The 24,623-nt window shown below is 37.1% G+C and overlaps 1 protein-coding gene and 1 long non-coding RNA gene across 2 annotated transcripts in view; one reads left to right on the top strand and one right to left on the bottom strand.

Annotated features, from left to right (window-relative positions):
* Nucleotides 1-554: 554 nt before the first annotated feature.
* On the bottom strand, nt 555-1,417 carry LOC311423543. The gene is made up of 2 exons (XR_014685739.1): nt 1,208-1,417; nt 555-1,107 (listed from the first exon to the last, which is right to left on the bottom strand). It is a non-coding gene; the product is annotated as an uncharacterized lncRNA (long non-coding RNA).
* Nucleotides 1,418-14,841: 13,424 nt separating this feature from the next.
* TFEC (transcription factor EC) overlaps nt 14,842-24,623 on the top strand; it is a 55,561-nt gene continuing 45,779 nt past the window's right edge. Inside the window, exon 1 of the mRNA XM_084497461.1 lies at nt 14,842-14,920. The gene's annotated coding sequence lies outside the window, so the exon portion shown is untranslated. The remainder of the gene's footprint in view (nt 14,921-24,623) is intronic.

The following is a 24,623-nucleotide window of genomic DNA, read 5'->3' as shown; positions in this document are numbered from 1 at the left end:
AGCCAGTACCATACAAAGAGGAGCTGCTTCCTGGTCCATCAGAGCAACCATGGGCAGCTGGTATTGATTTTGTTAAAAGTGTGCCAAAGCATGTGGGAGAGTTTTCTGATTCTCAAAGTGGATGATGTTGGGCTTCTTCAGAGTACTCATGAGCTGTCTGGCACATCCAAAGGCTTAAGGTTTGAAGTCACTCTTTCTTAAATGAATCCCTGAGGGACGCCAGAAACTAAATATTGACTATCTCCCCTGAGGAATAAATTGTTATGGGAGTGCCTGGATCTCCTAGAGTTAAAGGGACTCTGTGTGTTACCCTAGAGCCTTCAGATGTTTGATTGACTCTGCAGATTCTTGTGCTTTACATGAAAGTACTTGAAAAAAGATGTCCAACTGTCGTGGTTCCGCTCGAGTGGGCAGCCGAGCTCCACCACAGCCGCTCTCTCACTCCCCCTCCTCAAAGAGGAATGGGGAGAAAATATGTGAAAAGGGCTCAAGGATTGAGATAAGGATGAGAAAATCACGCAATAATTATTGTAACGGGCAAAACAGACTCGGCATAAGGAGATAGTAAGATTTATTGTCTACAACTAACAAGCGAGAGAAGTGAGAAAACAAAGGAAAAAAAAAACAAAAGCACCTTCCCCCCATCCACCCTTTTCCACCTCCTCCCCCCGAGCGGCGCAGGGGAACGGGGAATGGGGGTTATGGTCAGTCTACAGCACTTCTTCTCTGCCGCTCCTTCTCGGTCACTCTCGTCCCCTGTGCTGTGGGGTCCCACCCACGGGATGCAGTCCTTGATGAACTGATCCGGCGTGGGCTTCCCACAGGCAGCAGCTCTTCCAGAACTGCTCCAGATATGGGTCCGTACCACGGGGTCCATCCCTCAGGAGAAAACTGCTCCAACCTGGCTCCCCTACGGGCAGCAGCTCCTGCCAGATCACCTGCTCCTGCGTGGTCTCCTCTCCACGGGCTACAGGTCCGGCCCGGAATCTGCTCCGGCAGGGGTCTTCCACAGGCGGCAGCCTCCGTCGGTGCAGGGCCACCTGCTCCACCGTGGTCTCCTCCACGGGCTGCAGCGTGGAACCCTGCTCCACCGTGGTACTCCATGGGCTGCAGGGGGACATCCTGCTTCACCATGGTCCTCACCACAGGCCGCAGGGGACTTCTGCTCCGGCGCCTGGAGCACCTCTCCCCCTCCTTCTACACTGACCTTGGTGCAAGGCTGTTCTCCCACTCCCTTGACTCTCCCGGCTGCTGTGTGGCGCAGCGTTTTTTCCCTGTCTTAAATATGCTCTCACAGAGGCGCAATACAACATCGCTTATTGGCTCGGATCTGGAAAACAATGGGGCCCTTCCCAAACATGGGGCAGCTTCTAGATCTTTCTCACAGAAACCACCCCTATGGCTCCCTGCTACCAAAACCTTGCCACGTAAACCCACTACACCAACCAATTATAAACACCAACAGGAATTTTAGTTTATAGTTACTAACATGATAGCAACTTGAAATATTCCTGCTTTCTAACCAAACTGAATTAATCAAATTTATCTCTTACTTTGATGCTCACAACTCATGTTCATTCTGCAAAATGCTCAAAGGGTTAAATTAAAGATGAAATAGCACACAGTCATGTGCAGGAGTGCCTCTGTCTCCTCCAAATCATATTTAAATGATAAAAAGCCTTTCTACAGGGTTAGATCCAAACTGTGGAGTTCCTGTTACATTTAATAATGTAACCTCATACATAATGATAAAACTTAATTCTTGTAAATTCAATTTTTAGAATTACCAGAATTATTTATGTCAGAAAATAATTGAAACATTTTATTTTGTTTGTTTGAATATTGTTTAAAAATGACTATTTTTATGCACAAGCATTATTTTTTCCCCCGCATAGGACTTCAATTTTAAAGATCCTTCATGTTAATTCTGTTAGCTTCATTATTTTTCTCCACATTGCTATTTCTGAATTCATACCATTGCAATTAGATTTGATTTTAAATTTTAGCTGAGGAGAATTTGTTACATTTGTATGTTAGGGAACAGTGCTCAGAGCTTGTGACAATGAGGACGATCATGGCTTCATATTTGGAAAATGTCAACAACTTTATTAAATGAAATTAAATAAGATATCTTCAAAGACATACATATTCAGCAGCTACTGAAACTCTGGGAGTACCACTGCTTTTTATCTCCTTTTCATCAAGCAGGTGCAAGGAGAACTGTCAAGAAAATTAAAAATATCATATAAGCTTTGTTATTTAGGATTTGTGAACATAACTATATACACCTATGGAATTCGTCACTGCAGATGGGCAGACTTTGTATGAGTGAGGAATATTCATAAGTGAATGTCATGGAACATTAAAGTAAAACATTTTCAGAGAGCTCCTGTTCAGAGCTTCCCGTTTCACAGTCACTGACTTTCATCTGGGAGTTGCTAGTCACTGACTCTGAGCTCAGTGAATCCCTTCATTTGGATTGGCTCTACAGTTGTTCAAGTGATATATAACTTCCCTTCTTTTTTTCTGTATACCTGAAAACGGTCACTGTTTGAGACAAACATATGCTGGAATACATGTTAGCATATGTTACATGTTAGGCAGCTTAACTGCCTAAATTGAGCCTCATTTCTCAGAAAACCTGTAGGAACTTCAGGTTAATTCAACAAACCAAACTTTGATTAGAGACATATATATTTAATTCATGAGACAGGATTAAGACACAGATCCACAAAGATGCTTAGGGTATATTTAGGAATCTATTTCTACTGGCCAACGTAAAATTTGGGCATCTAAAGATGAGTGATCCAGCCTGGGCATGGAATACAGATTTCTTGTTCTGATGAAGGGATATGACAAACCATTCTTCAAATTATATAAATGCCTTTAGAAAACACCAATATAATTGATGGAAGTGATACTTCAACTGTTCTCACAAAGACCAGGATAACATAATGCTATAAGAACTCCTAACAAACTGCTTAACTATTGCAATCCTCAAACCAAGGGATTGAGAATATGCACAAGACTGTGACAAAGCCAGGTAGATGCTACAGATAGCATCAAAGGATTTCTAGTCAGTCAGCATCAGTCACACTTCTTTTTAATTATCAACACCTGACTCCTCTTTCTACCAACTCACATTTCGTTTAACTACTTGCATCTGTACAGAACATGATGTTGCAATCAGCAGCCAGGATACAGGAGATCTTAACTTGGGGCACTGATCTTAACTTAGTTTTCCTTTAATAACCTTTGTTTCCCTACTATATATATCAATGTTATATTAAAACAAAAAAAAATGTAAATTTTTAGATTTAAAAATATTAAACAAACAAAAATAACCTAATGACTTTCATTTAAATGTGTGAAAGCATGATAATTAGTATAGTTTTGATTAAGAAATTCCAATCACAAACTCCCCATGTACATAAGTAGAGGTCTAGGAAAGCAGAAGCCTGTATTTAATGTTAGCTTCATGTGCTATGTCTACTATGACCTTTAACGTCTGAGCTAAGATTTATTAATTTCCAAACTTCCTCCTTTAAGCTTACATTTAGAAACCTAGATAGAAGTGTTCCCAAGAGCTACCACTTTCTATGGTACTTGGTAGCCTCTATGCCCATCCATGGTGGTGTCTTTCTATGCTTACAAGAAGCAGTTCATTTACACTGAAGGTCTTAAAGGAAAAAAGGAAGCATACCTCTTTATGGGCATGAGTCTTAATATATTGCTCCACTGCATTTGTGTGAAGTGCACTGACTCACTACTGATATCAGGATTGTTATTTCCATGTGTCAGCCAGTGTATAACAAATACTGAACACTAACAGTGTGCTTGCTACACAAGAGAGAAGAAAATCTCCTTCCTATTGTGGTCTGTTCAGTCTGTTTATTAGGGGTACCAAAATAGCCTATGAAGTTTTTACATTTTATTTTCACTGGGTAAGAATAATGAATTTAAAATGTTCTTCGTAGTGCCTGACCCACCTCAAAGTTTCAATTGCACGAGGAGCTGGTGGTTCTGTGCATTCACTTCAGGTATTCGTGTGTGTTTTATTTAGGTATGTCTTATGCTCATTAATGTTGTGTTTTGATGTTCTCTTAGTTGCATTCATGGGCTGATCAGTAGGGCTGGTTCCTCCTGCCCCGCTTTTGTTGTTTACAGAGTTCTTCTGATAGAAAAGTGGTAAGAGTGAGCAGGGAACTAAGTTTGTAATTTGAAGCACACAAAAAAAGCAGATCTTTTTGTTATTTTGAAGGAAAAAAATAGTTTAGAAATGTCAGTAATCATAACAGAACCCACTTTTTCATTTAAGGATGTAAAAATACATGTGGAAACCAATAAGACTGATTAATATAATGAGATAAGAAACTCAAGTATACAGAGAGTTTTGAGATAAACTGCAAGCTTTTTTTTTTTCTTTTTTTTTTTTTTTTCCTGCTCTAAATGTTATGTGTGTGTGTTTGCCCATCTATACAAAGGTATTCGTGAGAAAGAAGGCCATTTTCTTACATATGTATTTGTCTATTATATATATATTGCTTATAAGATACCATCTAAGGTTATCATTTCAGTTACTTAGTCTTTACTCGACAGGAAGATGAGAAGGATATTTTGTCCTTTACAGCTGAGTAAAGGCCTGTCCTACAGCCTTATTATCTCCTGTTAAAGGATGTAAAGGTAGTGCTGGATCTGAAAAGAGGGCCTGTACAGGAATGGTATTTGTGCAAAAAGGTCAGAATAAGAGAAAAAGCCATCAATAATAATAGATACTTTGATTTATACAGAATTGTTTATTAGATTTTTGGTATGAAAGATGACTGCATAATTTTGTTGTTGCAGATTAATTCAGTTTGGTCAGTCATAAGGAGTAATTCTGATCACTGTGTAAGATCCATTGAGAAAATTCTGAATCTCATGAATGCTCTAAATGTCTTTCTGCCCTTGCTTTATGCTCAGGGAAAGAGTTCTCATGTGGAAGGCACAAAGGTGTAGCAGATGTCAAGTTAGGCACTGACTCCTCAGCTGTATGATGTCTTAAATTCCTTTATGGACCTGAATTCAGACTTCCCTCATCTGAAAATGAAAAACACCATCATTCATCTGCAGGGCAATTGAGGTTGCTAGACAGCCTCCCCCCCTCCTTCTTTCCCCCCCCCCTTCCCCCCCCAGGCAGGAGCTCATGTACTCTGCTTTCTACAGAAGAATAGGAGCCACAGCTTGTTCCTTTCTATGTTTACCATACTTTTTAGAAAATGTATCCATTTTGATGTATTCATTACAAGAATATGAAACTTTACATGACATTTTGGATCCAAACTTACCTATAAATGGATGCAAATATATGTATATTTTTGTCCTAATCCATTTGAATCATAGAATCATTAAGGTTGGAAAAAGACCTTTAAGTTCATCTGGTCCAACCATCCCCCTACTACCAATGTCACTCACTAAACCATGACCCTAAGTGCTAGGTCCAACCTTTAAAGAGTGCTATTGTTTCAGAATTCCTACATTGAAAGATGCAGGTCTACAAACCTGCTGTGATTTGGAAAAGCTGTCTGAGTATACTAACTGGTTCTTAGACTCTGCTATTGTGCAAATGCTGCATAAGGTGGTGTGGACTGTAAAGCCCCACTAATTGAGAAACTGTGATGTTCCAGGTAAAGCCTGAGATGGGATGCAAATGTTGCAGTGTGTGCCTCCCTTCTTCTATCTGTCTCACTTTCATGAGCAGTACAATTCACACACGATTATTTTTTTCTTTTAGAACAGTTGAACAGTTGGTGCCAGCCTACATAATGGCTAGCTATTCTAATGCCTTTTTTTTTTATTATTATTAACAAAAGCACTCTGAATATTCATAAAAAGTTGACATTATTTCTTTAGCGTTTGCAGGTGTATGTGTAAGCCTACTGAAAAGAGTATCATGCTCTCTGCTGGATATCTGCATGAATGTTTCTAAAACATGACTTCCCACAAGCACAGAGGACCATACAGCAAGGCAATTAATCAGTACTGAATGTGTATTCCCGGTCTCTCGCTTCTGCTCTCTTTCTTGTTAGTTCAGAGCTGTATTTATTATTACTTCTTTCATAAATCTGTGAGATCCTAATCTAGCTCTCCAATAGATAGACAAAAATGGGTGTTTGTCAAATTTCTCAGCCCTTTTGACCTCATTTTTTACAAAGAGGTTTTTATATATTGGATTTTTATCTGTATTACAGAAACAAGACTTTCAGAGTTTATTTCAAAATCAGAGTTGCACTCCAGGAGCTCAAAATTTTCCAGTCATGTTCAAAAAGCAGGAAATCTGACACATTGTATAGCTGGTAATTATAACTGTTGGTTGATTGTGCCTCCTGAGCAACTAGCGACATGGGGCAGAGACTAAAATTTTGTTCTGAATTTGTGAAATGCATACCATGAGGAATTTGTAGTACATCACAGGCCCCTAGGAGCAACATGGTTACTGAATGTGTGTGTAGTGCAGCTGCATGGATCAAGAGGGTTGCAGGTGCTGGTCTGCCAAGACGGAAGAGAGAAGTGATAGTGATGGGCTGGGACCCAACTTCATTCTTCGCTCGTGCTCTGCCACTGCTGCTATAACGCAATAAATAAATAGTAATAAGGTTAATAGACAGCTTTGGCCTGCTGATATTTTGAAGTAGAAGAAATGGATGGAGAGCTTGGAGAGCTTTTTGATGAGAAAGTTAGGATGGACAAAAATCATCTTGTGTTGGGCTCACTGAAGAGCTATTAAAAAGAAAGCCATAACTCTCTGCTGTAGTGAACATTAATCAGCCTGGGGACCTTATCCAAGCAAATGTCCTGGGTTTCCCATGAGCTCCAAAGTTATGCTTTCCAAAGTTATGCTTTCAAGAATAATAACTACTCCGTGAATTTTGGCCTCCTGCCACAAGATATTCTTCTGCTCTCTGGTGACGTGGGCCAGCTTCTGCCAGCCTCAAACACACCTTTACTCACGTTCCAACCTGACAAGGAGAATGTCCATTTTCAAAAGAAAATAGAAACAATGCAGTGAAGACAAATTGACAGATTTTCTTCTACATTCAGCACTTTCCAGTAAAACTCCAGCAGCTGAGATTTGTGATTCTATCTATTATCTTCAGGTCTTATGCTAATTTTTACCCATTGCTTTTCACCTCCACATGGATTAGCAGCTGCCTATGAACTTTCAGCCTGCAGATCCACATAACATGTTGTAAGAGCTGCAAATCAATAGAAATTATCTGAAATCCATACATCATCTTACACCTCTTACACAGTGACTGGGAGGTGAAGCAGACCTACAGAGGGAGGAGAGTGATGCTGAACATTTATTTGTTCTCTCTTCCTTGTCCTGCCTGTCCAGCGTTTAGTGGCTCCAGCAAATGTAATTATTGTAATAATGATCCAGAAGGAAAAAATTACAAGAACTAGACCCAGAACATTATTTATTTATTTTTAGCATGTACTCTTCTCATTGACTGTGGTGTTTTTTCTGTGCTAGGTAGCTAAACACCAAAACCGCTCTCTCACTCCCCCTCCTTAGATGAGGAGGGGAAGAAGTAAAGCAAAGGACAACTCATGGGTTGAGATAAGGATAATTTAATTAAAGGAAAAAAAATAATAATAATATTAATAAAAGAAAGATTTTTATGAACTAAACAATTTAACTAAAGGGGAAAAAAAAAAGGGAAAGGGGAAAGGGAGAGGAAAAGGAAAAAAAAAGGGAGGAAAACAAACAAACAAAACAAATAAAGACTATGTGGAAGCGTAGAGGAAATAAACTACTCTCTACTTCCCACAAATGAGCGATGCTTGACCACGTCCTTGAAGCAGGGCCTCAACGCACGTAGCTGATGTTCGGGAGGAGGACCGATGTTTTCCCGATGAGAGCCCACCCCGCCCCTCTTCTTCCTTTTTCTACCTTTTATTGCTGAGTGTGACATCACATGGTATGGAATATCCCTTTGGTTGGTCAGCTGCCCTGGTGATGTTTCTCTTCTCACTTTTTGCCCACCCCCTAGGAGGGATAGAGAGAGTCCCGATGCTGTGCCAGCACTGCTTAGCAGTAGACACAACACTGGTGTGATAACACTGCTATTCCAGCTACAAGATCAGAGCACAGCACTGTATGGGCTGCTGCAGGGAAAGTTAACATTCCAGCCAGACCCAGTACATTGACTAAATAGTCAGATCATTTATTATGGAAATTCCATATGCATATTCCCAAGCATTTCTATATGTTGTCTATCTGCTACAAGGGGCTGGCTTCCTTCTAAATCTTAGTGTGACAATGTGGCTCAGACTAGGCTTTTAAAATAGATGTGTGTACAGAACTGGGTTTTAATCCCAGCTACACCTGAATTGGCTTTGTATGGACTCTCAGGTACCTTAGCTGTACAACTGGTGAATAGTTGTGACTCCCCAGTGCATGAAGACTTTTTGCATATTAACAACAGTGAGCAGTAGCAAAAAATTAGGAGCAGTTGGTTCTCTAGCAGGGATTAGAAGTCACGGTGTCTAGGTTTGGATTTAGCTGTAACTCGTAGCTGACTACTACTGCAAGAAGTGGGAAAGAGGCTGTCTTCCAGGGGTAATTTCATAATCCATATTTTTTCTTATAGCAGACTGCAAAAGCCATAAATTTAATCAGAACAGGCAGCTGTGTTCCACACAGGGGTTGGGGTTAGGGTTGAGGTGTGACTGGGTATGATTCATTTAGATCTGTAGTTTATCACATGGTGTTGGCTGTGTTACTTCTACAAACAGAGCTCTTAAAATGAAAGCTTTAGGGATAAATATGAAACAACACATAACAGTTTCCTGATAAGTAAAGCCAAGTTAGAGATTCCTGAAATGTATTTGGGAAGTAGGATTGACAAAAAGATATTTTGTGGATACACTACAATAGTTCATAACAGACTTGCTCTGAGCTACCAGAGCTAGGGTTATTCTTTATTAGTCCAGATTCTGGTGCTCTGTCCCCCAGATCTCAGACAATCATAAAAGTAGAAAGGAATAAAATGACCTGTATATTTTTATTTATATTAAAGATACTGACTTTAAAATTTAGAAAATTCCAACTTAACATCACATGTAAATGGGCTTAGCTGTCTTCGACTCCACAGCAGCTGCATTGATTGACACCTCCTAAAGACCTGTCTAACCTCCTAAAGATCTGTCTATTTTATTTTATTTTATTTTATTTTATTTTATTTTATTTTATTTTATTTTATTTTATTTTATTTTATTTTATTTTATTTTATTTTATTTTATTATTTATTTTATTTTTCTCTTACAGTTTTGAAAGCAAAACCACTGTTGAGTTTTTATTTTAAAACAAAGAATACATGTAAATTATGTCCTCTATGTTCATCAAACATGCTGTTGAGTTTGATAGTCCTATCATTTGTAAGCTATATATATTGTTGCTTTAATGCATTCCCTCACTACTTTGATAAAAGCCTTAAGATGTTGCCACTAGTCCTTTGATGTTTCCTTCTGATGTTACAGTACCTCTTTTTTCTTCTCTTCCAAAAATTCTGTTTTGCATAAACATGAGGAGGCAAGACATTTCTAGTTAAGGATAGAAACATCAAGTTTTATCAATAAAAGGACAAAAAAAAAAAAGGTAATTCAGACTTTTATATACTCTAGTCAAGTAGTAATAGATGAAAAAAATACCCTGCAAGGGTGTTTACATTACACTTGGAGCAAACATTATTTCACTAGTTCTAAATAAAACAACCAGGCTACTGTGAATTTTCATATGATGCAATCATTTATTTCTTCATAGATTGTTATGGGAACTCCAGAAAAATGAACCTTATGGTTTAAATAAACCTCCTAGTATACTAGTAAGAAAACATTTTCATGTCAAGTCTTGTCCATAAACTATCATGCTACTAACAGGGATTAACTGATTATCATAGTAGAAAAAAGACTTTTTATTTTTAGCTTCAAAACCATATGTCTTATTTTGAAACAAAAATGCTTAGTCTTCCCCCCCCCCCCCCCCCCCCCCCCGGAATAGCTAAGGGATTATTATTCCTATTGTTATATTGTTATAGTTATTTATTGTTATTATCTAAAAGTCTGTAGGAAGAAGAGGTCCCATTAATTATCCCAATGGACTGAAATAATCCCTGTCCCAAAGATTTTCCAAAATAAGAAAAAAATATTAAAATAATGAAGAATAAATGTTATTATTCCATTTTTAACAAGGAAATTCAAGCCAAAGATCAAATGTTCTGCTCAAGGCTATATAGGGAAAATGTAGCAAGGTCAGGGACTGAATACACACAGCTCCTGAGTGCCAGTTCAGTGTAATTTAAATTACTGGCAAATGTTGTGGAAAGTGATTTTCTTATGAATGGCAGGACTGTTTCATTGCATTCAGGAAGAACCCAATGTAGCGGAGCCACAACATAGTCTGGTGATTAAAGAATGTTAACTCAAGCCAAGAAATGCTAGTTTGTAATCTTGCTTCTTCCAAGACACATGTCCTTTGGCTAACCAAAATTTTTACTGCTTTCTAGACAAGAAGACAAAATCTCATACTGCATTATAGCTATAACCTGAAAACTTCAAATCCTTTTCAAAGGTTTTTATGATAAATTCTCAGTAACATAAATAGGCATAAAATATGGCAGCTTTATCTCACAACTGAAGAGTGGTACGTGTCTTAAGGACTTGTTTCACAGCTCACTAATGCACAATGCCCTTGACAATTACTGCTCAAAGCTTCAGTCTTAAGAGCAGTTGTCCATGTGAGTATTTCCCTGAAATCAGTGAAACCACTTGGTAGGAAAAAATGGGAAAAGTGTAGGTAATTGCAGGATCAGAGCCTAGGAAGGTATTAGCGAGGATAAAGACATTCTTGTAGCAATAAGCAGAGATTTGGCAAAAGCAAATAATCACCCCTCTCTCCATTCCCCCTCCTCAAACCTCTTTCCCTCCCAAGTAAGATGGAAGTGAGTAGAGACAAAGTAATCAGCTAGGGTGAAATTTGGGAACTGGAAATAAGAATTAAGCAAAAACTACTTGACCTTGGAATCAAAAACTATGTGACCACAAAAAGTTCTAGAAGAACAGAAAAATTGAAGGAACCAAATGATTGTTGTGAATTAATATCTGCTAAGTGCATTTATTTATTCGCCTTACCTCAAGGTAACTATAACTTTTGTGTCTACCTTTGGTCTTCCCTGTGTTGTTGCAGCTGCTCAGTTCAGGCACAGTAGGCTGGAGAGATGGCCTTCAACTTTTGCTGCTTGCAAGTAGAGAAGGGTGACTTTATTTTTTATTTCTCCCCTAAACTTCAATACTCTATAACTCTATTTTAATATTTATTGATTTTACTGTCCAGTTGTAAAACAAAATCTGAATTTATGCCATTGATCAGAGAATGATCCCTATAAAGAATGATCTCTATAGATGCATAGACTTATATTTCCCATTGCTGTGAAGACCACTTCTTGCTGCAACCATAGAATGGTTTGGGTTAGAAGGGACCTTTAAAAATCATCTAGTCCACCACCCTGCCATGGGAAGCAATGTCTTATACCAGATCAGGTTTCCCAAAGCCCCATATAACCTAATTTTGAACACTTCTAAGGATGGGGCATCCACAGTCTCTTTGAGGAACCTGTTCCAGTGCCTAATCACCCTTTTGGTAAAACAAATCACTAAATCTAGTCTATTTAGTGAGATCATTATCCCTTGTCCTGTCACCACAGGTCTTGGTGAAAAGTCTTTCACTGTCTTTTCTATAAGCTCCCTTTCAGTATTGGAAGGTCACAGTAAGGTCTCCTGTAGCTGTCTCTTCTCCAGGCTAAGAAAACCCAACACTCTCAGCCCCTCTTCATAGCAGAGATATCCAGCCCTCAGATAATTTTCCTCTGTTTCAATCTCCTTCTTCCCACCTTTGCTCTCTTGTTTGTCTCTTCTCACACTTTCTTCAGAATAGGTGTCCATACTTGAAGCCTACAGTAAAAAGACATAGAATTTTACCATACACTGTTACCATGAATCATTTTAAATTGCCTTGCTTCTATGCAAAGACTTTATTTTGGTTTCTGTTACAAGAGAGTCCCAGAATGATTGATATCAGACCTCCCAGAAGGTGGGCTTTAAAGGTATGTTTATAAAACTACTATCCATGTTCATCTCTCTTATAACATTAGCTTTTTATTGTCGAAGTCTAAATCCTAGGACAACTGGACACCAAGTACACTGAAATTGAGATCTGTGTATTTGGTCTGAGGGAAAAGTTGTTTACTACAGAGTTTTATGTGGGTTTTACTGAATCCTCACCCATAAAATATGTCTCTCACTTCCATGTATTTGAATTGATTAGTCACCCAGGGCTGCTCTTCCATGAAAGATCTTTCCCCTCCCATCCATGGCAGGTTTTGCACACTGACATAAAACTGAAATCAGATAAGTCTCTGGGTATATCCTCGAAACAGTGACATTGTACTGTTGGCATGGACTTCTTATCTGTGAGGGAGGATGCAATGGAATTTGCTTTAATGAAACAGAGCTTTAAATTATTCATCAGCCGATTGACTGCCTGGTCCCAAACTAACCGTCTTGAAGGAAATGCTAGCAACAAAACAACCAGACCTAATTTTGATCCATAAGAAAATTAAAAGCTCTGCTGGAAGTTAGTTGTTGTTGTTGTTGTTTTGTTTTGTTTTGCTTTGCTTTGCTTTGCTTTGTTTGTTTTGTTTTGTATTGTTTTGCTGGCAATCTTTTGTGTGATCTGCAGCCTATTCTGGCAAAGGACTTTCTAACTGATGCTCTGGCCTATTCACCTACAGGTGAATCAGCGTCAGGACCCTTTTGTTCAGTGCAAACACAGAAAGTGAGCTAACCAGGATTTTCTGCATCCAAGCTTGTTTTTATGTTGAATATTTTGTTTCCTTGTTTTGCTTGAAAGTTAAGCATTGATTATACATAATTACACTGAATATTTTTTTTTTTTTATTGCATACTGGGACATTAGTGCTTTACATTTATTATGGCAGACCTACTTTATGATGCCTGGTACTAGGGCAAGTATTAGACTTGGCACCTAGGTAAGCTGTCCAGTAGAAAAATGGAATAGGGTCCAAATTTCTGTTTCTTATGTTCCAACATTCTCTGTTATTGTTTTGTCTACTTCCTAGTTTGTATAATTGCAATATCTTGGTTTTCCTTCTATTCTTTTAAGGTTATTTATTATGATGACATAATCACCTTTCTTTTCCATCCCATTTTTATTCTTCCTGTATTCTTGGTGATGGGCTTTATTTTTCAAGTGTTCTGTCTAGGAATACAGGGATATCCAAAATGCCTTCTAAGTAGAAAAATGAAATTTATGTTCCTTCTGTTGTTCAGTATTCTGACAGCTCTTTAGCCAGCCCTATTTTTTCATACTTACGTTGTCAGCTTAATCTAGCCAGCTGGTTTAACTTTCCTAATTTTCCTTAGTCATAGTGTTTTCCTCTTTCATAATCGTATTAAACCCAGTTCTTGTTTGGCACCTATTGATCCTAAATCAAAATTTCCTGCTCTTGCTACTATGCTGAACACTGCTTCAGAGCTTTCCAGCAAATAGGATAATGCCATCTGCAAACTAAAGGTGACTTGAGTATTCTCCCTCAGTACAGTTATGTTCTTCTGGGGTTGGTGAGATAGTTCAGCAAGACTTTTTCTCTTGCCTTGCCACATGCAAATTTTAACTCAACTGCACTATAAATGTTTTTGAAGACACAAAATCTACAATAATGTAAACTGTACCTTTGGAAGGGAAAATTAAACAGCTATCATTGACATAAAAGTATTGCTTCAGAAATCAAAAATGTGTCTTAAATTTAGCTGGGCTGGAGATGCACAGATTAATGTGGCAACCTAAATTCTTCTGTTGGAGATCTAGCCTCGGAGACCTTGGAGACAGCAGGAAACCTACATCTCAAGTAGTGGGATTTCATAATCTTTAGGGAAGGATAATCTTGCTCATTACAGAGACCACCCTCACTGTTAGCAGTGAGCTGTGCACTAGTACAGCTGTCATCAAAGGAGAGACAAGGCATGTGTACAGCTCAGAGACCAGCACAACTAAAGTCTGAGGCCAAATTTATGTATGCTGTACATTCCATCAGTTTTCAGTGTGAAAACCTTCCTCACTCTGGCAAGCTTTTATGCATCCTTTGATTCAGTGGGATGGTCCTGAGGGCCAACAACATACCGATAAAATCTGGACTTGACTGAGGGTTTTACCAAAATGCAAGTCTTGCCAGAATGCTTTGCAGAAGAATGCTTTGCATCCAGCAATGTAAAATGTAACGAGCCCAAAATAATCTCAGTAAAATGTACTGTTAAATTACTTTGAAACTGTGCTGAATATACTGAGAGTGTGAACTGGATTGAGAATAATCCTGGTGTTTGAAGTTAAAGAAAAGAAAATTAGTTTATTCTAGATGGTAGTAAGAGATTGTATGAGAGTTCTTCCTCTGTGTTTAGATATTGTGGCTTTTTGAATGCAAGTGGTGATGACAGACTAACAAAATGATCGAAGGAAACTGCTAACATGGCCATACTATTATGTTACTGATTTCTTTCAGCATCTATTCTTCATTTAATACTGCATTTAACACCCACATAGGAAGTTTCTTTCCTTAAAAGTGCTGTATCATTTCTTCTTCCTTAACTGAAATTCCAGACAGAGTTAAGGAAATACCCTCATGAGCCACTTCTCCTTTCTCTCCCTAGAACCAACTGGATACACACAAGCAGTGACATACATTATTCATGGTCAGAATGTACTGGTCTTTTCTTGTTTGCCCTGCTGTGTTCGTGTCCCTGGGCTCTGGGGTGTTGCTGTTTTGTAGAGGTGATAGAACTGATAGCAGTCCAGCCTCAGCCGGTAGGTAAAGACACTGGAAAACCAATGCTTCTGCATGTTAACTGTGTGATGAAAATCAGCCTAATCAATTCTTGCTTTATTTTGCATGCATGACAGAAACATAGTTTTAGCTTCCATCTTCCTAAAGCAGGCCAAAGGAACTAAGTTAGCCTTCTTTCCATAATGTAGCCTATTGCTTATGCTGATAACTGCTAATGAACTCACTTGATAATTAAAAAAAAATGCTAATACTAATAAACTCACATATTAATTTTTACTCTTTAACATTCACAGCACACCACTTTTTTGCAATACAAATAATGTGATATATTTTCCTACTGAAAGTTCTGTGGAAACATGCTGAAGGCTTTAAAATACTGTTATCATTATTAAATAATGAGAAGAAAATAAGAAAATCCATTGGCACTAGCATATATAAACGTAATATTCCATATTGTTTCTTATTTTAACAATATATAATTTTATAAACATATATATATATAAACTTTTCACGATCTTTTTTTTCCACCAGTTTCGTTACAAAAAAAAGCAGGATTCTTACTTTTCAACCAAAAAAAAATCAATTTTGGTGGCAGAAAGATTTCACATAGATACATAACTACATCAGTCATTTCCTAGGCAATTCTAACTTCACTTATTTTTAACTTGTACATTCCTTCCAGAATTAAGACTATTGTATTTGAATTTCTTGTTCTGTGCTGCTTATAATTAATACTGCTTATAATTAATACTGCTTATACTTATATTAAGTATACTTTAATACTCTTAAAAATGACTTACCAGTAGTAATTTTTAATTCTATATTGACACAGAAATTTCATTTAAACTAAGTAGGAGTTTCTCTTGATTAATCCCAGTAAAATCAATCATCTTTTGTTACTCAACATGTTTTCATTTAGTGAATATAAGCTGTAGACTAGTTTGAGTTTACCTTAATATCACTCTTTCAGCTCCTACTCTGCAGTGTTAACCATGTATGCATATGTTTGTTGAACCTAAACTGAACTGTAAATGCAGTTCAGTTAACCCTAACACTGAAGGACACGTACCTGTTTCAAGAGGCCAGGCTTCCTCTTGATTCTATTTATGATGTTTTTACAGTAGTTCTCATTGTAAAGATTTTAAAAGACTGATATCAGAATTCAAGTAATTAGAAAAAGAAATGAATTTTGATCTGTTATACATTAGAAATTGTATTAATTATTTATTTTTTATTTTTATTTTTCCTCTGGCTAATTGTGTTACTGCTGAATGGAACATGTGGTGACCTAAGATTAAGTTAAGTTCATGTCAAAAGGCAAGACTGCTTGCTCAGTTCAGTACTGAAAGCACCAGTTAATGCTATCTTTGTGAGATTTCCAGTCAACTGTAGAATATAGCAAAAACATAAGTATTTGGGAACTTGCACTTTCTAAATGTTCACTGAAGGAATTTTTGGCATCCGTTTTCCTCTTTAGCAGCGTTAGGCTGAAAAGTATCTTTTCAGGCTCAAAATGAAAACCTATAGTTCCAAAAAGACTCCCCAAAATGAATTATGCATTTTTAAGTAAAAAGTTAAATCTTATTCTTTATAACATCTGCTCATGCTAGTGCTTTATTAATTAATTTGTTTATTTGTTTGTTTATTTATTTGTTTTCCACTAATACCTAGGCTCCTTATTAAACTTTTATTTTCTAAGAATAATGACAAAAATGTGAAATTATTGAAACATTTCAAGGACAACATAATTACTGCACTGTAAACCCAGTTATTACTTTAGGTAGAAATGTATTGCCAGAAGGATATACTGATTTATAGGTAGTGTTACAGTAGAATCACAGAATGGTTTGGGTTGGAAGGGACCTTAAATATCATGTTTCTGCCTGACCTTGCCACACGCAGGGACACCTCCCACCAGAGGTTGCTCAAAGCCCCATCCAGTCTGGCCTTGAACACTTTCATTGATGAGGCAACCCGTTCCAGTGCCTCACCATCTTCAGAGTAAATAATTTATTTTTCATATCTGCCCTTTTTTAGTTTAAAACTATTATCCTTGTCTTGTCACTACACTCCCTGACAAAGAGTCCCACCCCAGCTTTCCTGTAGGCCCCCTTAAGGTACCAGAAGGCTGCTCTAAGGTCTCTCCAGAGCCTTCTCTTCTCCAGGTTGAAAAACCCCAACTCTCTCAGCCTGTCCTCAAAGGAGAGGTGTTCCACCTCCTTGACCATCTTTGTGATCCTCCTCTAGACTTGTTCTAATACGTCCATGACATTCTTGTGCTCGGGGCCCCAGAGCTGATTGCAGTGCTCCAGGTGGTGTCTCACAAGAGCAGAGCAGAGGGGGACAATCACCTCCCTTGCCCTGCTGGCCACACTTCTTGTGATGCAGTCCAGGATACAGTTGGTATTCTGGGCTGCAAGTGCATTCTCATCAACCAGCACCCCCAGGTCCTTCTCAGGGCTGCTCTCAATCTATTTTCTGCCCAGCCTGTGTTTGTGCCAGAGATTGTCCCAGCTCAGATGCCAGACCTTGCACTTAGCCTTGTTGAACCCCATGAGGTTCACACCTGTCTACCTCTCAAACCTGTCCGTGTCCCTCTGGATGTCATCTCTTCCTTCCAGCATGTCGATTGCACCACACAGCTTGATGTCATGAGCAAACTTGCTGAGGGTGCCCTCAATCCCACTGTCCATGTCATTGACATAGATGAGAAAGAGACACTGAATTGACAGTAATTTTTGCTATTTTCATGTATAGCAGGACAATAGCATGCTAAAGCATGAACATGGTCAGACTCATTGCCGCTTGCAGCCATAAAACATATTTGAATACAAAATGTAACAGCTGATTTTTATTTTTATTTATTTTTTTTTTTTTTTTAATTTTTATTTTTTTTAATGTCCATTATGTCCATATCCTTACATACCAGGAAAATACACTTTACAGATCTAGAATTGTTTTGTTGTCTGTAAATGAACAGGAGGGATGTTACTGCCATCAGTACATCTCAAATGATACGGCATCTGCTTTCCTTGGAAGACACAAAAAAAGTGCAGCAAACACTGAGTAATCTATTACTTCATGTTCTGTCTTCCTATGTATTGAGGTTGACTTCTCTCTGAGTTCTCCAAGTGAGATGCAAATGAGATGCTCATGGTTGTGGTCACATAAAAATAAGTATAATTTAAAGAAAGAACAAGAGCCTTTTAAAACTAATCAGGAATATACTAAATTAGATGTCACACCAATGATCTGTTTTTCTTTTGTTTCTTGCTATTTGAAGTTCAGACTTTCTCAGATACAGATAAATGTAGTATACGTATGTGTTGGTTCTCTCCTGTTAGACCTTTCTTTACTTATGGATATATATACATATATATATACCTTATATATAGGCTATATATATATATACTTTAACAGTATAGACATCTTTGGACTTTTCTGTGTTTCCGTCTCCATTTAAATAGTTAAAAATGCTGACATTAAAATGTAATTTTTATGATTGAAAGCATTATCACTATTCCTGGCATCTGCATCAGCCAGTGTTGTATAAATCCCAACTTTTGGAGCAGATTTGGTTTTGACATATGATATTTTTCAGAAAATTTTGAATATCTGAATTAGATGCCTTGTTCTAGTTATGGATTTCTCACGCTGCAAGAACTGTGCATTTACAGATCTGTGCTAACTGTTCCAGTTGACAAATAAAGAACTCTTAATGTTGTTATTTTGTTTCTTCTGTTAGGACTGAACAAACTGCACTGGTGTAAGATCATTAGCACAGGTTTTTTAACTAAAAAAGTTTATACTTTTCATATTGAAAACTGATGTTCCTAGAATATTTATTTAATACACTCTTCTCCATTTGATAGCATCATATTGACTGACCTAATTAGAATGACTTCTGGAAACAGAGTATTCTGCAAGTAGTTAAGTAAAGGTATCAGGATCCAGCTCTTTAAACATAGCTGGCCATACAAAAAGATTCTTTCCATTCTTCAAATGCAAGAGTCACGTTCACTGTCCTTTAATAAAATCAACAATAAAGAGGAACTGGAACAGTACAGATTTATTATATTCACAGATGTCATGAATCAATGAGAGCATGGACAGGGTCATTGTGCAGAGTCAAAGTAAGGATATTAGCTGGGGTTTTATAATTTGATTGTGGTCTATTGTTATGCTTGTGTGACCTATTAACTGTAGTGGTTGGTTTTATTCGCAGTTTAGATTTTCAGCTTAAATTCTAACTTAAATCAAAGGAATAGTTTTGTAAAAATACTTCCTGTAGTTTGCTTTGCTTAACTTTATAGGCTGTTTTTATACTGTAATGTTAAAATCTTGAGTCTTTGCCAGTGAAGACCACAAAGTCATCGAGACTCATTGTTATTTTAAAACATGACAAGCTGGCCTTAAGACCTTGGGGGTCCTTTCTTCAGAAGTCAAGCTGGTGATGGATAAGGAGCCATGAGAACCATGTGTATCTTAACTGCAGGAGTTCAATTAAGAAGCCAAGAGTGTCTCAGGTATATCAGTGCAAATGGAAGTGCTTGCTTTGATAATGTCTCTGTAGCTGCTCAGTACAGGTAGTTGGCTTCCCCCAACTCATTTCTGATTGCACAAGGAGGTTAGCACAGAGGAATACCTGAAAGGACTGAGCTCCATCAATGCTCAGTGAGTGCTAGGGAATGCCACAATGGTGAAATGCTATCAAAATCACTGCATCTACACAGGGATTTGTTAGGAAATTGCTAGCTGTATAATCTAGCCCCTAACAGCTACAGCCATTAGAGCTCTTCTGCCTCTCTCTCCATGAGAGACGTTCTTCTGCTATATGTATTGTACAGAAAGTTTTCTCACTCGGCACTGGTTTCTACAAAGTCTCTTTTGCAGCTCTTTTGCCCCCACATTCATCTTGGTTATATTTTTCAACTGTTAATTTGCTGAACTACATAGATTTCCAGCTCTTTCGGCACATATTTGGCCATGTCCCTTCATCTATTTACTCTGGCACACAAGTGGATTTGCTTGAAAAAGTAAGGCTGAAGTAGATTCAAGAAGGTTCACCACTTTTGCCTATTCCTGTCATTCCTAGCATGCTTCGATGGAAGGCTTTTGATTTTAGGAATCTCTGTATTATCCTCATTTCTACCAATGTCTCAGTAGTCTTATCCTGAGAAATCTGTTCCTAGTTTCAGCCACATTCACTTTTGTTGCTACTTAATGCCATGACACTGACTGTCATGGCATTCACTTCATACTGAAATCTGTTGCTTGGCCACAGTCTTTTAAAGACATGAAGACTTTTATTTGTTTCCTCTCAGCCTTCTCTTCTAAAACTAAATACTCCCTCTCCTTTCAATCACTGATCATTTTTGTTGCTTTTCTTTGGACCTACTCATGCACTTCTCATCTTCAAAGTCAGTATTTCCACTGTAAACACTTTGTAAAGAACACATCCTATTTTCAACTTCTGATGTTGTGAGATGCTTGATGTCAGCAAAGCCCTGTGGAAACCTGCTTCATAAAACTTTCTAAAAATCAGCAGAGCCGTGCTTGGAAAGATCATTCACATAGCACATTACAAGAACGCTGTCCAATTTTTGTCTTCTGTTTCCAAATGCCTTGTGTTGTTAAAATATAAAAGACTTACACCCCTTTCTATTTTTCCAACTGGAGTAAAACATTGGACTTTAATATTATTTAGGAAGACAAGTTTATTAAGACATCTTTTCCAAAGTAGAGCATCTCACTCCATTTTAAATTAGAATTTTGCCTGGAATTAGAATGCATTTGCTGAAAATACCGTATTTAGAGGGTTGCTTTCTTTATGAAATTCTTTAAAAATAGAACACCAAAAAGCAAGTCTCTAATTCTAGCAAATGTTTTACTGTGTGTTTATATCTGACCTTATTCAAGGAAACATTAGGATTTATTTTTCAGAGTACACATTAAGTTACTGTGACTTCAGTGACAGTGAATCACATAATTAATTGTTTTCCTAAATTCACATTTAAATTACAAGGACTCTGTCCTATGCTCCATCTTACAACCAGATACTCTATTTTAGCACTGTGTTAGTGCTGATGATTTCTTTAACTTGAAGTACATATTACGTAGATAGCAATTTTTAAAGTAAAAAAAAATAAAAGTAATTTTCTGAAGTATTGTAATAATTGAAAATGTACATATAAGTAACTCTGTCTCAGAATAGAACTGTGCAATTAATAAATTTTTGCAGTTTTTATTCTAGATACAATAGAAAATATATTTGTTTTCATAATGGTTGTCAATGTGATGGGTAATACTCCCATGCTACCCAACCTTTATAATTATCAGCTGTTTTCGGCCATTGAGATAACAAAATAAAGAAGCAGTAGTCATTGTTGAAGACAAGGCCTTTGTCAAAGAACTTTAAAATGTTTCTTCTTCGGTCTCTTCACCCTTGAAAGAACATTCACAAGTTCCTGATGAATATGATGTCAAAGGTTAAACAAGATGAAAAATAGTGCAATAGAGTCACATGAGATTTTTTTTTTTTTTTTTTAAACTTGAAAGCTACTGTAAGGCATCAACTAAACACAGCTCTGAATTGCCAGACTGGATGTCTTTTGCTTTGTATTCTCTTCATGCATATTAATGGAGAAGGTCTCATCTAGTCAGATCAAAGTTCCAATAAGAAAAATATATTCACATTTAAAAATTAATTACTGTGTTTAGCTTAAGCAATTAATTGACATAATCACAAATGCTTTTATAAACTAAACATTAAAGTGAACGGCTATGTTATTTGGTGATAGGTTTTAAGATAGAACAGAAGTGTATAATTACTAAGATGAAATTTCATTTTATTATGAAATAATTTCACAAATGTGCTTTTCTCAAAAAGTTTAATAGAAAGAACAGGATAAACAAACAGTTGATGTTCATTTATAATAGAAGTTAGAAAGGAAAAAAGATTATTTCATCACTATTTTTTTTCCTAACTCTTAAAATCCAGCTGAAAGTCCTCAGAAATAGAACTGAAACAGTCTGTGTTATGTCTATGTTTCTTATCTTAAAATGGAATTAGATTTTTTGGGTACTTGCAGAGCATTTTAATAATTAAAAAGCTCATAATTAGATGCTTATTTTCTTGTACAGTGACTGAAAAGAACATGAAGCCCCATAACTCAAATAGATTCAGAGAGGTGTTGTGTTCAGGATTAATGATAAATGATGTGATCCCATCAGTGTGAGAAATTTGACTTCAGGAACTTTTAAAAACATTGGAACAGATTAACATCCAGCATAAATGGCAAAGTAATGAAGTCTACTGCTCAGTCCAGCATATTATGACTATATTTATACATATTATATTGTTGCAGCAATTTGAACATTTATTAAATTCAGAGTGAATTTTCACTGAAGAAAAAGTTACTATTATGATAGTGAGTTCTCAGATCCAAAAGTCCATAAAATCTAAACAAAGAAAGAGCTACTCATTGTAATAGACCACTCATTGTAATTCCTTTAATATCACTGGCTACTGTACTTTATTCAGTTATTATCCTAGTACTCAGCTTTGAGTCAAGAAAGTGTTTGATAAAAGTTTATTTTGGATTTTGCTAATGCATCTCTTCCAGAAAGTCATCAACCCTCAGTCTGAAGAAAACAGTAGTTAGAGTTCCTGAACTATTCCTTCTGAATATTTCAGTGTCTATTCACAGAATTTCTGATACGAGCTTACCTAGCATCAGCCTGTGGGCAGTAGCTCATACTTTCTATGTGTTAGTTTAACATAGACCTTTCACATTTAGCATCCCTCACAAATTTCACAAATTTCAATTTGACAGCAAGAAAGTAGTGGAGTTTCTTAAAGTGTTCATTGAAACACATTTTTTTTCACTCTATATTTGCTTCTGTGGTTCTTTTCTATGTCATTTCAAATTTTCAACTATGTTTTAAACATGTTTAGGGTCCACTGAACCGTTAATAAGAGCAGAGTAAAGCTAGGTTCTTACCTGCTTCCTTTATACCATTTTCTCTGTCTTACTGTAGCATTACCTGGACTCCCCTGCCAAATCGCTGGTTTGTTGTTACCCCAGATCTTTTGTGGACTCTTTGCTTCCAGAGTATTCTTCAATCAGTTTTCTACAGTGTTGCATCCTGTATTTCTTTTCCAGAAGATATGTTATTTGGCTGACTTGGAACACATTTTGTTTCAAAGGAGTCACTACTCTATAAAAATATTTTTCCTTTCAGTAGCTTTTATTTTTCTCTAGTCCCAAATCATTGATAGAAATGTTGAATAGTACAATATTGTGAAGAGCCTTTCTTTCTGATGCCAAACCTTTGCTGATTACTTTCTTATGCATATTCGTTAGCCAACTGTTAATCCAGTTAAAACACACTTTGTTGATATTGTGTAGTGCTATATTTTTAATTAGAATATTGAACGATGCTAAGTCAAAAGGCACACAAAAGTTGAAGTATATTATACCTACATCGTTACCTTTGGCAACCTAACTTAAAATCTCATCAAAGAACAGAAGTGGATTTGTTTGACCAGGCTTATTTTCCACAGAGCTATATTGACTAGCATTAATTATATTCTTATCTTTTAATAATTTATTAATTGAATCTCTCTTCAGTTTTTCCATTATTTTTCCCAGAACTGATGTTGGGCTAAGCCGTCTGGGAGTTAATGTATCATCTGCTTGCCCATAGTGGAATATCGGTATGATACATGGCAGTGCTACTGGTATATCGTTGACATTGATCATGCCTCATTTATGTTGCCTAAATATGCCCTCTTTCTTACTTTTGGTATGCTAGGTATTTTTTACTAGTGGAAAAATCTCATTGGCAAATGTGGAAGTGAAATATTTTGTGTAAATAGATTACTGAAGACCTAGTTATGCCATTGTGCAACATATTAGAAATGAAAAAAGAATAGTGTGAGTGTGGGAAAAAATGTTACACAACTCTACCACAGTTTTGCAACACGAGGACATTTGCTCAAATTAGAAAGAGCAATTGAAGAAGTTTGACTATGTGTCTGTAATTCTGAAAGGCAGTTATGTTCTTGTTCTCAGAACAGGCCTCTCAGTGAGATATAAAATAGAAGTAGGTACAGTTGGTTACGTGTGAATTGAGATTTGCTCTGGATTACAAAATCCATCCCAAAATGTTCACTTCTGTTCTAGCTTTGTTCAGGTTGAATTATACAATTTGAGTCTGGTCTAGATTCTTTTGGTCCACACAAGCTTGATGTTTCTGGTTCTATAGTTTTAATTGCACAGGAAAGCCAGATAATAGACAAAAGCAGTGCCTAGGAGGGAGTAGATAATCTCTCCACTGTTAAATTTTATGCTGTCCTTCACTCCTCAAAAAATCTTTAATAATTAGCATTTAAAGTACACGGCCAAGTACATGGCCAGTGCATTTAAAGTACATGGCCACTGTAAGAGAATGCCTGGGATTTATCTACCAGCATTTATCTACATAGATTCACTGCCTTGTTACACCTTGCACACGAAATAGTCAAAACAGTCTGTAAAACTTCAGGAGCACTTCGCAGAAACGTTCAGGCCACTGACTTTACTGAGAGCTAAGCAGGTATGCTGGCAGATAGTTCTAAATCTTGGGCTGGGTCTGAGGCTTTTCTCTCCCTGGAGTCTGTATCTGATTCATCGGGTGGTCACTGGGTGACTACTACCGCTAGAGATTCCCAGAAATTAG

This window comes from Aythya ferina (assembly GCF_964211825.1).
Source record: "Aythya ferina genome assembly, chromosome: 1".
NCBI lineage: Eukaryota > Metazoa > Chordata > Aves > Anseriformes > Anatidae > Aythya > Aythya ferina.
This window is presented reverse-complemented; position numbering and strand designations above follow the sequence as displayed.